Raw genomic sequence first — 13,067 nt, forward strand, 5'->3', positions numbered from 1 at the left:
CAGCCTATCCTGTGTAGCAATGCAGTTCACTTTTGATATGCCTCATCATGATGGTGGCCAAGTGTATTTTTAATAAGAGTTATCTTATTTGACCACATTAAAAACCAAAATCTTTTATAACTGAATTAGTATGCAGGTATTGAAGGCAAGGAAAAGGAAGGTAAGGAATAAGTAGAGTAGCCAGTAGGTTAGAATAAAAGTTAAGTAGACTTATTATACATTAAAGTTTAAGCATAAAAATGAATTTTTGTAGAAGTTTTATTCTGGACTATACCTAAAAATATTTTTGGGTGGTTTCAAGTAATTTGTATATATTTTACCTTAGTAGTTATTGGAGTTGGGAAATGTCTGTGGAGACAATTATTGTAGCATCACAAAAGGAAATATGAATATAATGCAGAAAACTGCTCAAGTGTATCCAACAATTTGCTGCTGCCAATGAACCAGGATGAAAGCAATCCTTTCTTGTCATCACTGCAGTTTCAATAGTGCATTTGCTGGCCAAAACTTTGTGAGTATATGTGTGTTTTCTTGGGGAGATTTAAATAGTAAAAAAATTTACTTGGTGGGAGATTATCCCATTTGTGGATTCATGAATACTAATGGCTGTGCTGCATGATGGGCTATTCTCTAGGGGAGAAATGAGTAAGACAGGACCAGGCTGTGTGCTGGGGCAGGATGGGGAAAAACTGGCTGACATAGCAAGACTGCTTGCTTCCTTCCTGTCTCGTGTGAAGGAACCAAGTCATTGAGTGAGTGGGAACCTGAAATTCCTGCTCTGTTGTTATGACCCTAGGATATGGGTATGGCACAGATATCCTTTTGGAAAGAGTTCTTCTCAGGATCAGGGTGTGCCGGCTGGGTTTATAAGAAGGAAGCATGGCACCAGCTAATACCAAAAGTTCTTGTTGAGATGGGTAGAAAGAAGAAGGACCCCAAATCCTAGTTCCCCTAGCAAGCGAGCTGAACCCTCAGGGCTGGTTTCTTACCTTGCAGAAAGCTAGATAATCACAGAAAAGCAAAGATCTTAGTAGATGGGACATTGAGGCTGGTTATTTGTGTAAAATTGAGTAGATATGGAGTTCTAACTTGATGCTCATTAACTGAAATTTCTTTCTGAATCCCCAGGAATATTTCTATACCCATGTCGCAGTTAAAAGGCCTCCTGATATACCAAAGGGCCTCATTCCAAAGGTTCAGAGCTTGAACGGGAGATCTTCATGCAAGCATAGATTCAAGTTGTAATTATCAGAGAACTACAATTAAAAAATAGCCTATCTAATAAAAAGGGAATTTGCTAATTGACCCTCACGCCATCACAAATATGGTGGCACCCACAGCCAATAAGGAGGAAATATGCTAATTGATTGCCACACCCTCAAAGGTGGTGGCGCCCACAGCCATACGATTGCAGCTCCCAGTCCCTGCCAGGGTGTCTGCCTCCAGAGTCCCCTAGTCCGCTCAGCCCCACAGCTGCCCAGGGCCGACCTGAGGCTCAGTTAACCAGGGCTGGCCAAGGCTTGTGTTGCTGACAGTGGCAGCAGCAGAGGTTTGATTTCCCCTGACTTCTGGGTCACCTCCCACCCCTGAGGGCTTCCAGACTATGAGAAGGGGCAGGCTGGGCTAAGGGACCCCTTCTCCAGTGCATGAATTCCATGCACTGAGCCTTTTATATATATGTATATAAGAGAGAGAGAAACATTAATGATGAGAGGGAATTATTGATTGGTTGCCTCCTGCACTTCCCCCACAACCCAGGCATATGCCCTGCCTGAGAATTGAACCGTGATCTCCTGGTTCATAGGTTTATGCTCATTTCCTGATCCACAGTGGCCAGGCCAGAGAACTACAATTTTGATACAGATTACCATAGATTGATTTTAATGTATTGCAAATTAAATTATATACCTCTGCATAAAAATTAAATGGTGAATTCTTAGAATTAGCTCAGGTTGCAATATCATCTTTATATGGGCTTTTTATTCTTTTTCTTGTTGATCCTAAAGAAAAGTAAAAAATACACTCTCTTCTTGTCCCTGGTTTGAATTTCTTATGACCCAGGTGTACAGCTTATCATGTAGGAAGGAATATATTATTGCAACCATATACATCCTGCTTTATTGCCTGGGATATCAAATAAGATCATATTCTTTTTTATATTCAAATTAGATGATGCTTAGTCCCCATATCACCTGTTGCAGGACTATCCATTTTCTTTGTCTGGGATCCCTCTTACTATGACTGCAACAACCTCAGGAATACATTTTTAGCCCAAGTTAATCCAAGGGTCAGGCCTGGTTACTGTTTGATTTTTTCTATATTTCCACCTTCTGTCTCCAAGCACACTTTAAGAATCATGGGAAACTGGACAAAGGTGAAAGTGTGCAGAGAAATTTTCCAGAAGCTGGGTAAGAGCCTGGGAGAGGCTGAGGGCATAGTCTTCCCTGATGACTAGTTCAGCCACTTGATACAACTACTTGGCTCTCAGTTTAAGCTCCTGCAGCATTAACAGTGAGATAAAGAATTCAGTTGGCATTTTGAAATTGTCTCTTTTAATTTCTCTGAGTCCAGTTTAAAGTGTTCTTCAGATAAATTGCTTCATTAGCATCTATCCATGTACACAAAGTTTTTCAGACTTTAAAAAGAAAAGATGTCAATGTTGAGGTAATCTATCTGACTGGGAGATTATCTTGCCCCTGAACTACAAATCCAAAGAAAGCAACAAAAAGAGAGTAGTTAAGCAGAGGGACATGTTATGTGACTCTGGGGTGTGCCCTCTGTCATGAGGACTGGGGGAAAATATTTTCTTATGCCTCACAAAGATGAGAGACTTTGTGGAGAATTTTGATCAGTTTGATTCAACTTTAAGATGTTAGGACTTCCGAGTTCCATATATTTCTGTGGTCATCAAGAAATCCTTGCTGAGTCCGGTTTGGCTCAGTGGAGAGAGCGTCAGTCTGTGGACTGAGGGTCCCAGGTTCGATTTCAGTCAAGGGCATGTACCTTGGTTGTGGGCACATCCCCAGTAAGGGGGGGAGGGGAGCCCAAGGCAGCTGGTCGATGTTTCTCTCTCATCGACTTTTCTAGTTCTCTATCCCTCTCCTCTCCCTTCCTCTCTGTGGAAAATCAATAAAATAAAAATAAAAAAATCCTTGCACAGAAAAGTTTTCATTAAAGACAGCTGAATCTGGAATTAGTATAATGCACCCTCCTATCTGATGGGATGGCTCTAGATGCAGGTACAGACAGGAACAAATAAATAAGTTGAGAAGTACTTTAATAACACAGATAACTCTAATATTTATATGCAATTGAAAATAAATTTACATAAGAATAAAACCCTGTCTTTTTCATTTCTGAATTCCCCCTCAGTGACCAACTAATCTCTAAGTAGTGTGGTTTTGAATGTCCATATATTTCCACATTTGCTTTTGAATTATTTTCTAAACAATGTCTTTACACTATGTTTGCAAATAACATCCTCACTTTCATTATATAGGAATCAACTCCTATAAAAGGTAAATTTTGGGCAATTTGCTTTATTAAAACAGAATTCTCAGTCTGTGTGTCCATGCAGCAAAGGAGATAAGATCTCTTTTCCTTGTTTCTCCTCCTTCTCGCCCCTCCCCCTTTTTTTCTTCCTGTCATATTGCTTTCTGCCATTGAGTGGAAATTATAAAAAGACTGATTCAGAAAAAACACAGCATTTTAATATTTTGACTTTCAAAATATATGTGAAATCTTCAGGGGCCAGGCCAGACTTGAATAGGGCCTTGCCTGATTTCCATGGGGAGGCGAGAATCCCCTGGCTGTGAAATCTGCCTCCGCCTCTGTTTTCCACCCCTCATTCAATCTCTAAGACAAAGATAATTTTCTATTCATTCCTAAATTTTCCTTTTATTTACCTTCGTAAGTCCTTTATTTTGCATACAGATGGAGAGATGTCTTACTGTTCATATCACTGTCACTTGCCAGAGAACTTATTTATCATATGTGACACTAGAAAAAATAAAACACTAATTTATATTCATGAAGTTCTTGTTTGTGCTTTCTAAACGGATATAATATGATCAGTCTATCTAAGACATTCCTGAGTCCTGTCATTTTGTGGCATCCTATTTCCAACATTAGTAGGGAAAATAATAGTATATAAAACATAAAAATTCTACAAATAAAATTGGATTAAATAGTTTCAAAAAAAATGAAAATTAAAAGAATTACTAAATGGTGTTTTAGTTTCTAAACTTAATTCTGTAATACCACAGTAGATGGAACAGAAATATGGGGATTATCACAATATGTTTCTCAGGTGCCAATGAATATTTGTATTGAAAAAAGAGCAAACAGAAATCAAAACATACTTGCCAGGAGTAACTGGGCCCACTCAACTAAAGAAATCTGCAAAAAAAGAAAAGCCTCACCTAAGAACTTACAACATACCAAATCTCTCTTGTTTTTGCATCTCCCGTGAGTTTTTACTTTATCACACATCTCAACTAAACCAAAAAACAACATCCATCCTTTTAAGTTTTCATTCTTTAAATGAATGCCATAATATTTGAGATCTGCTTGTGAAGCCAGATGGGACCAAATAGTTTCAACATCACTTCCTTAGAACAAGCTCTCCGAGCTTCTAGATTTGGCTAAGCGAGCTCCCCTGGCATGTTCTTCTGAAGGACTCTGTCCTTCCCCGTCATAGACTTTGTACAATCGCAATGTAGATAAATATTTTCTGGCTGCTCACCATTAGCCCACGCCCCATGGTGGGGATGCTGCATGGTCCTGTTCCCACTGTACACCCAGGGCTGACCACAAGACCTCCCTCATACAGATACTGTACTTGCTCAAAAAATAGGTTGACTAAGGAGTTGTGATCTTCACAATCATCTTTAATGCACTTGAAGCATTTAAAGTTTCCATAAATACAGAGGGATTGCTTCCTCTGAAGGAACTTGGCTTGGGGGTAAACCTACTAAGCTGGTCCAGGGTATCACAGCATTGGATTTTGTCAGGGGTAAATGCACCTTTGCATTTGCAATTATAACCTGGAATTAAAAATGGCAAGTAATGTGTAGCTAGAGTATTTATGTAATGAGGCCACAACTGGATTTATTCTGTAACAGCTTTTTTAACTTACAGCAGAGGCTAAAAGCTGAGGAAAATACAATGCCTTCTACCATGGAGATGAGAGCAGCCATTACCAGGAGCTGAGCAGTCATAGGAAGCTTCATTCAGATTTGGAATCTAATACTAAACAATTTCCTATCTCAGCAAGGCAGAACCACATAAACTGAAATAAGGTAAGAAACCCTTTCAAAGGGTGAGCTTGAAAAACAGCCCGTTGGTAAAAATGCCAACTAAGTAGCTGACAAGTCTGGTTTTCTGGAGTGTTGAATGCTGGCTTTCTTAAAATGCCACTATAAAAAGCCTGATGGTCCAGCAAATCTGAGATTATTATTCACAAAGTCAAGGAGAAGGGAGGAAAAAATCAGGATAATGTTGAGGCTTTAAAGTCTGATAAGGGTTAAAATTGAGACAGAATCATAATATAATTAAAATCCATGCTGTACTCAACATGGGAGTACAGATATCCAGGGTATGGAAACAAGTTAATTGTCTGTCAATGGATGAATTTATAAAAAACTTGATATTTAAATAAAATGAAATATTATTCAATGTTTAAAAGAAGGAAAATCCTGCCATTTGTGACAACATGGGTGGACCTGGAGGGCATTGTGTTAAGATAAGCCAGACAAAAACAAACAAACAAAGAAACAAAACATACCACAGGTGTCTCTTATATGCGCAATCTAAAAAAAAAAAAAAAAAAGATTTTAAAAAGCCAACCTCATAGAAACAGATAGTTGAAAAGTAGTTGCCAAGGGCTGAGGGAGCAAGAGAAAATGGAAAATGGGAGACTGCTGGGGTTCTTGTCCCAGCATTACAAAGGGGTTCAGCAATCTGGATAAAGGAGCTGATGCATAGATTCAATAAGAAGTCCAAGTACGAAAGATAGTTTTGAAAGGCATTGAGGGTCAGAGGAGCTTCAGTTAAAGGAGCTGAAAACTACCCCTTGACTCAGGACCCCGTGTTCTTTATTAACACAATTTGTCCTAAAGCAAGGTGGAGATAATACACTTCAGAGGGTAGGGTTTCAGGTTGGGGAATAGCCTACAGCTGCTCAGGTGTTTGGCCAATAGGAGGCAATAACATGCAGATTAAGATGCCGCTCCAACAGGTAATTACATGAGTGGTTCAGCCCTTGTTGAGCTCCCAAGCTTCACCAACCTTTTGGTGAAACTCATAATTATGACATGTTGGAATTGGTCCCTGGCAGAAAAGGCTGGTAAAGGGTATACATTTTAGATCTACGTGTAACATGGTAACTATAGTTGATAAATTGTATTGTAGAATTTAAATTTGCTAAAAGAGTAAAACTTAAATATTCTCGCCAAAAAGGAGGGGCAACTATGTGAGGTTAATGAACTTTATAGGGGAATCCTTTGACCATATATACATATATCAAATCATCTTATTATATACTTTAAACACAACATTATTTTCCCATGATACCTCAATAAAGCTGAAAGAAATAAAATAAAATTGGTGGGTAAAGCAAGGCAGAGGTTTTATGGTAAGGTTTTTACAATAAAAGTCTTGAAGAGTAAATAGTCATTAGATGCTATCTACTGAAAAGCTGGACAGTCTGATATTAGGCGAAATGGAATTTTGGATAAGTTTGCAAAATGAACAATGACAGTACCTGAAACTTTGGTCTTCATGAGCCATGATTTCCTGCAATAATGAAGTGCTATTGACAAAGACAGTGGGATAGTTAGTTCCTGTTAAAAGTAAACAGTGACCTGCATGGGTGTCAATATTTTCAGGTCTCTATTCTTCTTGATCCATGACACTCTTCTTTTTTAGCAAAAGGTACCCCTTGCAGGAGCATTTGGGAAATATTGGTTACTTCAGCACAAAATTGTTACAGTCAGCAATGGGAATGGATGTGATATCTACTTTCTGCATCATGAGCAAGACTTATTCTTTATCCTCTATTTCAGCATGAACATTAGAGCTCATGACTTTAAATCCCCTCAGTCCAAACTTTCTAATGAAATAAGTATAGAGTACTAAACAAGTACTAAAGCAGAAAAGGAGGGGGAAGTGGCAGATGCTATGTGTTTAATTCATGTACTTAGGGACTTCCAGAAATATTTGGGGGTGTGTATGAAATAATTTATAGTGTGAACAGATAACATAAATTTGTAAGATTAGTTATTAATGCATTATGCATGGTATAATATTACATGCCGTATGATATTTCTGATAGGTATAGGAAGAAATGCTATTAAGTGGGCCAGCTATAATTTGTTTTGTCTTATTATGTACTTGGTTAAAAATGTTCATTCTCATAATCAAATGAATACCAGATGAAGGTAATATTGTGATTCAATTCTAAGATATAACAAATGTTTCTAATAAAATGCAGATTTAATTTTTGGAAAACTTATTGCAACTTAGAAAAATGCATTAAAATGCTAAGCAGAATTCTAAAGAGCAAGTCTGTGTGTCAAGGCCTTTCCACAGAATGGAAGGCTAGCAAATCCTCCTGACCTGCTAGAGACAGGAAAGATGCGTTACAACTAATAGTTGCAAAACTACGTGAACACGCGTGACCAATGGGACTGATTGTAGCAACTGCATCACCATTATTTTAAGTGATTTAGGAACTGAACTGACTGGGATACTGGTGCAGTAGTGTGCTTTCTTGACCCTTGCAGGACTCTTCTTCTTCCCTCAAATGCTTCCTCCTGCGATGAAGGTGATGAGTCTATGTAGAGCAGGCTCACAAATCGAATGCCCCACTGAAACTCAATATAAGACAATGAAGTGGACCCCAGCAAGATTATGAGGAGCGCTAAGGACTGTGGGTAACTGGTGATAGGAGCAGCAACAACAGAGATCTGGTTGTTTGTCACCTTGTAAGAATATAAGGCAAATGTGCCAGAGGTTTTGTTACTGCGAAACTTCTGGATGGGCTCGGGCTTCCTGTCACCTTGTCCAATACTAAAGACAGGGTTGAAGCATGTTAAGTGTTTATTGAGAAGCCTAGCCAACCAAGAAGACAGGGTGCCTACAAGCATTCAAATCCTGTCCTCCAGCCAGGTTCAGCGAACCGGATTATAAAGGGGAAGAGTCTGGGGGTCCACAGACATCAGCTATTGTCCTTTAGTCATCAGGTGATGAGACAAGGTTGATGAGATGAAATTTAGACTCCTAGTGGGTCGGTCTGACCCTGCTTATTGGTTCTGCTTGATGGAATCACAGCTAAGTCACCTCCTTAATTGCTTCCCGCAGGTCTTAAAAAGGAAACTTAGAAAACCTTAACCCCTTATTTACATAAGTATATGTGTTCTAAGATTTAAAATAATATGATTACTTTTCAGATTAATTCAGGTGCTCTTTCTATCAGATTATAAGTCCCCCTATCAGTTTCAATGCTTCAGAAATTTTGGCAACTCAGATTTTTAAATATTAGTTTCCTATTTATAATTATAAAAAAAAAATCTACAGATTGAACTTTGCCTGTGGGCCTTATCTTTTTTTTTTTTTAACTAGCTAAATTCTAAAAACATAATAGCCAATATAATATCCATTTTGTCCCCTTTCCCTCTCATTATATCAGGTAGGAGACCATGAATGCCTCTTAATTTGAAGAAGAAAGCCCCATGCCAGCCTAGAGCATCTTTTACTGCCGATAACAGGATGTGAATTGTTAGCTGCACATTATTTTTTTTTAGGACAGAAGGACCTTTAAGTTTCCTGCTAAACACTACAATATATCTGATTATCACCTTAGTGAGGTAATCAAGAAAATCTAATTCACTAAAACTTCTGCAGAAACTGACTAATTGATTATGGGAGAAAGCAAAGCTTCTGGGAAATGGTTCTACCATGTAAATAAAAAAAAAAGTCACTTGCCTAAAATGCAGATCTCCTGGCTGCAATCTGGGAGATTCAGATTTTTTAAATCTAGAGAGGAGGCCTAACTGCATGTCTAAAGAGCACTCCTGGGTGATTCTCAAGCAGGTAGTTTTTAAAAATAAACAAAATTCAACTTTAGTGTGCATGAGGTCACCCAGAGGGCTTGTTACAAAACAAACTAGTAGCCCTGCACACAGTTCATGCGCCAGTAGCTTTCTGCTGGGCCTGGCCACTCCTTGCCAACTGCCCAGAGGCTCTCTATGGCCTAGAAGCCCTCTGCGGCCTGGGCAGGACACATGCCTGGTCGCAGGGGCAATGATGCAAACATTCTACTAGGCCGCTCATGCTGCCCACTCTCAGCAGCCACCCCACCAGGACCGGGGGACTTTGGCAGGGCTGAGAGGACTGGGTGCTGCCATCTTGTGGCTATGGGTACCGCCATCTTTGTGACAAAGTCATGGTTCATTTGCATATTACCCTTTTATTTAAGGTGACCAGACGTCCTGCTTTTGACAGGACAGTCCCGATTTTTAACAATTTGTCCCATGTCCCGTGGCCTTTTTTAAAACACCACGGGACGTGGAACAAATTGTTAGAAATTGGGACTGTCCTGCCAAAAGCGGGACGTCTGGTCACCTTACTTTTATTAGATAGGGTTGCTAAGCTCCTTTGCCAGAGCTTCTGATTCAGTGATTCTGGGGTGGGACCTGAGGATGTGCATTTCTAGAATAACCCCCTTTAATGCTGCTGCTGCTGCTGCTGCTGCTGCTGCTGCTGCTGCTGGACCAGGCACCACACTGCATGCAGGCAGGTTACTGGAGTGGCCCATGGGAGTCCTGGCAAGAGTACATGGGAGCTGAAAGTGAGGATGGGAGAGGCTGAAATAAATTCATCTGCTTCCTAATATTGCCATGGATCTGGTGCTGGAGCCTGAACTTAATTGCAATGCAGACTTTGCAGCTGGTTCATTCACTCTTCAAATATTTATTGATACTTGTTATGTGCCAGATACTATACTATTCAATAGATAGGCATAGGTCCATAAATTATTTGCTTGTTAAATCACTAATTAATTAATTCAACAAATACCTCTTGAGCATCTACTATTATCCACTCCATGGGCTAGTTGCTCATAAGAATTAGGAGCCAGCAAGTCTTGGCTTCACCTCTGTGATCCATATTCAGAAGGTGGTTTGAAAAAAAGGTTGGTCCTCAGCCCGACTGGCGTGGCTCAGTAGTTGAATATTGACTTGTGAACCAAGAGAGCACATACCTGGGTTTCGGGCTCAATCCCCAGTAGATGGCATGCCGGAGGCAGCCTACCAATGATTCTCTTTCATCGCTACTGTTTCTTTCTCTGTCTCCTTCTCTCTTCCTCTCTGAAATCAATAAACAAAAATAAAATGTTGGTTCTTTCTGGGCAGAATAGAACAGGTTAGAGCTGGTTTATTTTGCTAGCCCAATGGTCGGCAAATTCATTAGTCAACAGAGCCAAATATCAACAGTATAACAATTGAAATTTCTTTTGAGAGCCACATTTTTTAAACTTAAACTTCTAATGCCACTTCTTCAAAATAGACTTGCCCAGGCCGTGGTATTTTTGGAAGAGCCACACTCAAGGGGCCAAAGAGCTGAATGTGGGAATGATATTTTGCACAGGTCCCTGGAGCTCAGAGCGGGAGACGCTGTCTGAACGACACTGACAGCTCTGGTCCTGAGGGCCCAGGGAGGATGCAGAACACGTTCCTGTTACAAGCCTCCAGGCTTCCCACCATCAGCTCTGTGCTGGGCAGCAGGACCCCAGACACTTTTTGTAGAAACAGTGCCTTGCCTGTGAAGACAAATACATGAGACAGTCTGTCAAGGGCTGCTCCCATGTAGCAGTCCTGCATGGTTTTCTGGAAAACAGCCCACAGGCCCCACAGGAGATCTGCCCTTTCTCTGTGCGCAGACAGTGGGTGAAAGGGCAGGAGGGTTACAGAGGCAGCTCCATATGACACCCATTGACAAGTAATTGCTTTTTAATGTAAAAGCTAGGCCTGGAGGAGAACTGGGAGTCTCCTGGTAGCTCTCCTTGCTTTCTTGGGTTCAGACCTCTTTTTACAAACATGGTACATTGATGTTGAAGACAAAAAGGGGCTCCAATCCAGTCCGGCTTTTTCTCTTTTTCTTTCTTTCTCAGTTTCCTGAGTGTATCCATTTTCAAAGAGTCTAAACAATAGATTATTATTGAGGGAACACATGTTGAGACCTTTCAATATGGTAAATGGATTGGTTACATTGGCTTCAAAATATAGATCTTTTCCTTGAGACATCATTGTGGTTTTCTAATATTATACACTTTTTTTTTTTTTAAATCACAACTATTTAACTTACAATGCTTAAACTGAAAATGCCTTGATAACTTAAACTGGCTAATTCAGCCCTATATCTCTCCAATACTTGCACATGGTGGACACTCAATGTATGTTTGTTGACTATGTGATAGAAGAGAGAATGAATGAGCATTGCGAGTGTGGCGGGAACAGGCTCAGGGAAGGATGGGGCTGTCTCAAGGTCTTCCTGCAGCAAAAGCGGGTGAGAAGCTGTCTGCTGCCTGCCAGGGCAGCGTTCACCCACTGCCCCTGCCAGAACCCCGCCGACTCTCACTGATAAGTACAGATACTTACTCTCAGTTACTAAAGTTGAGATTTGAAGAGTCCAGGGAAATGTGAGCTGTATCCAGAATAATACATATTTTACTATAAGTTGAAATTAAAAAACAATTTATTCAGGAGATAGTTTTTTTTTTTTTTTCCTCTAGGGGACAGATGTAAGAGGAAAATTGGACAGAAAATTTAATTTATAATCCTAGACTCAGGTGAAGATTTTCATAAAAACTTTAAATCCTATTAAAGCCGCTTTAGGGAAACATGCACACCTTTTACTACAGATCTTTTTTAATTGACTTGATAAATTGAGTTCACCAGGAGGTGGTGTAATCTCCGTAAGGCTGGAAGGAGGAATATTTAATTTCCATATCTGCTCAAGAAACTATTTAAACTCAGAATACTTATCCTTATGGCTGGGAAACAAGGATAATGTGACACTAGTGAATATAAAAGCTCAAGCAGTTCTAATAATTCTCTGTTTATCTCCTCTGTGCTGTATCTCATTTAGCAGGCTGCTCCGGTCTCGAGCTGCCATGGCACCATCTAGTTCTGCCAACTGTGTCTCTGAAATACCTCCCAACCCCATCCCTCTTTTCCATTTCCTTTGGCCAGATTTACGTGCCTACCATCTCCCTCTTTTCTCTCCTTCAAACTACTGTTAGCTCTCATTTGAAACACAAGACACATTATGCCATTTCCTAACACCCTAATACAGCTCTTCACCGCACAGTGGGAAGTCCCAATCCACAGCCAAGTGTTCAGGGCCCCCTGCAGCTCTGCTCCAATTACTCTTTCCTCTCCATAAACTCCATTCCAGCCACGCTCAACTACTCATGGTCCTTCTTCAGATTATAAAACGAGAAAGACAGTAGAGTGTAGCTGTTAAGAGCATGAGCTCTAGGGGCATGCTGCCTGTGTTCAAAAGCCCCTTCTGTCATGAACTTGGTGACTTCGAGTATTTGTCACTTCTCTGAGTCTCAATTTTTTCTCATCTGTGAAACGCATAATGATAGACCCTCCCTGGGGAGGGTACCAAGAGTTTAACCAGAGATGACACGTGTAATATGTTTGGAGCAGAGCACATTAGTCACCATTGTCATCTTTCCCATTGTTGCTCATGATCCCCTCTTGGTGCCCATGGGGTCACACTCACCCTGTGGCGAACTGTTTGCTTACCACTTAGGAAACCAACCAGCAAACTGATTATTTTTCTGGATTCCTGCAGCACTGTGGTTGTCCCTGCTTTGTTTGTCTTGAGTTGTTATGAGTACTTGGCTATTCATACCCTCCCCCTAGGATGAACTACTGGAAAGCAGGAACAGTTTCCATTTTAGAAGACAATCCTCTTGTCAAATTTCTTAGATCTATGTGGAGGTATGCTGTAAAGCACAAGTAAAAGTACTTGTGTGTGTACACATTTGGAATAAC

The sequence above is a fragment of the Pipistrellus kuhlii genome, unplaced genomic scaffold (genome assembly GCF_014108245.1).
Source record: "Pipistrellus kuhlii isolate mPipKuh1 unplaced genomic scaffold, mPipKuh1.p scaffold_m20_p_5, whole genome shotgun sequence".
Taxonomy (NCBI): Eukaryota; Metazoa; Chordata; class Mammalia; order Chiroptera; family Vespertilionidae; genus Pipistrellus; species Pipistrellus kuhlii.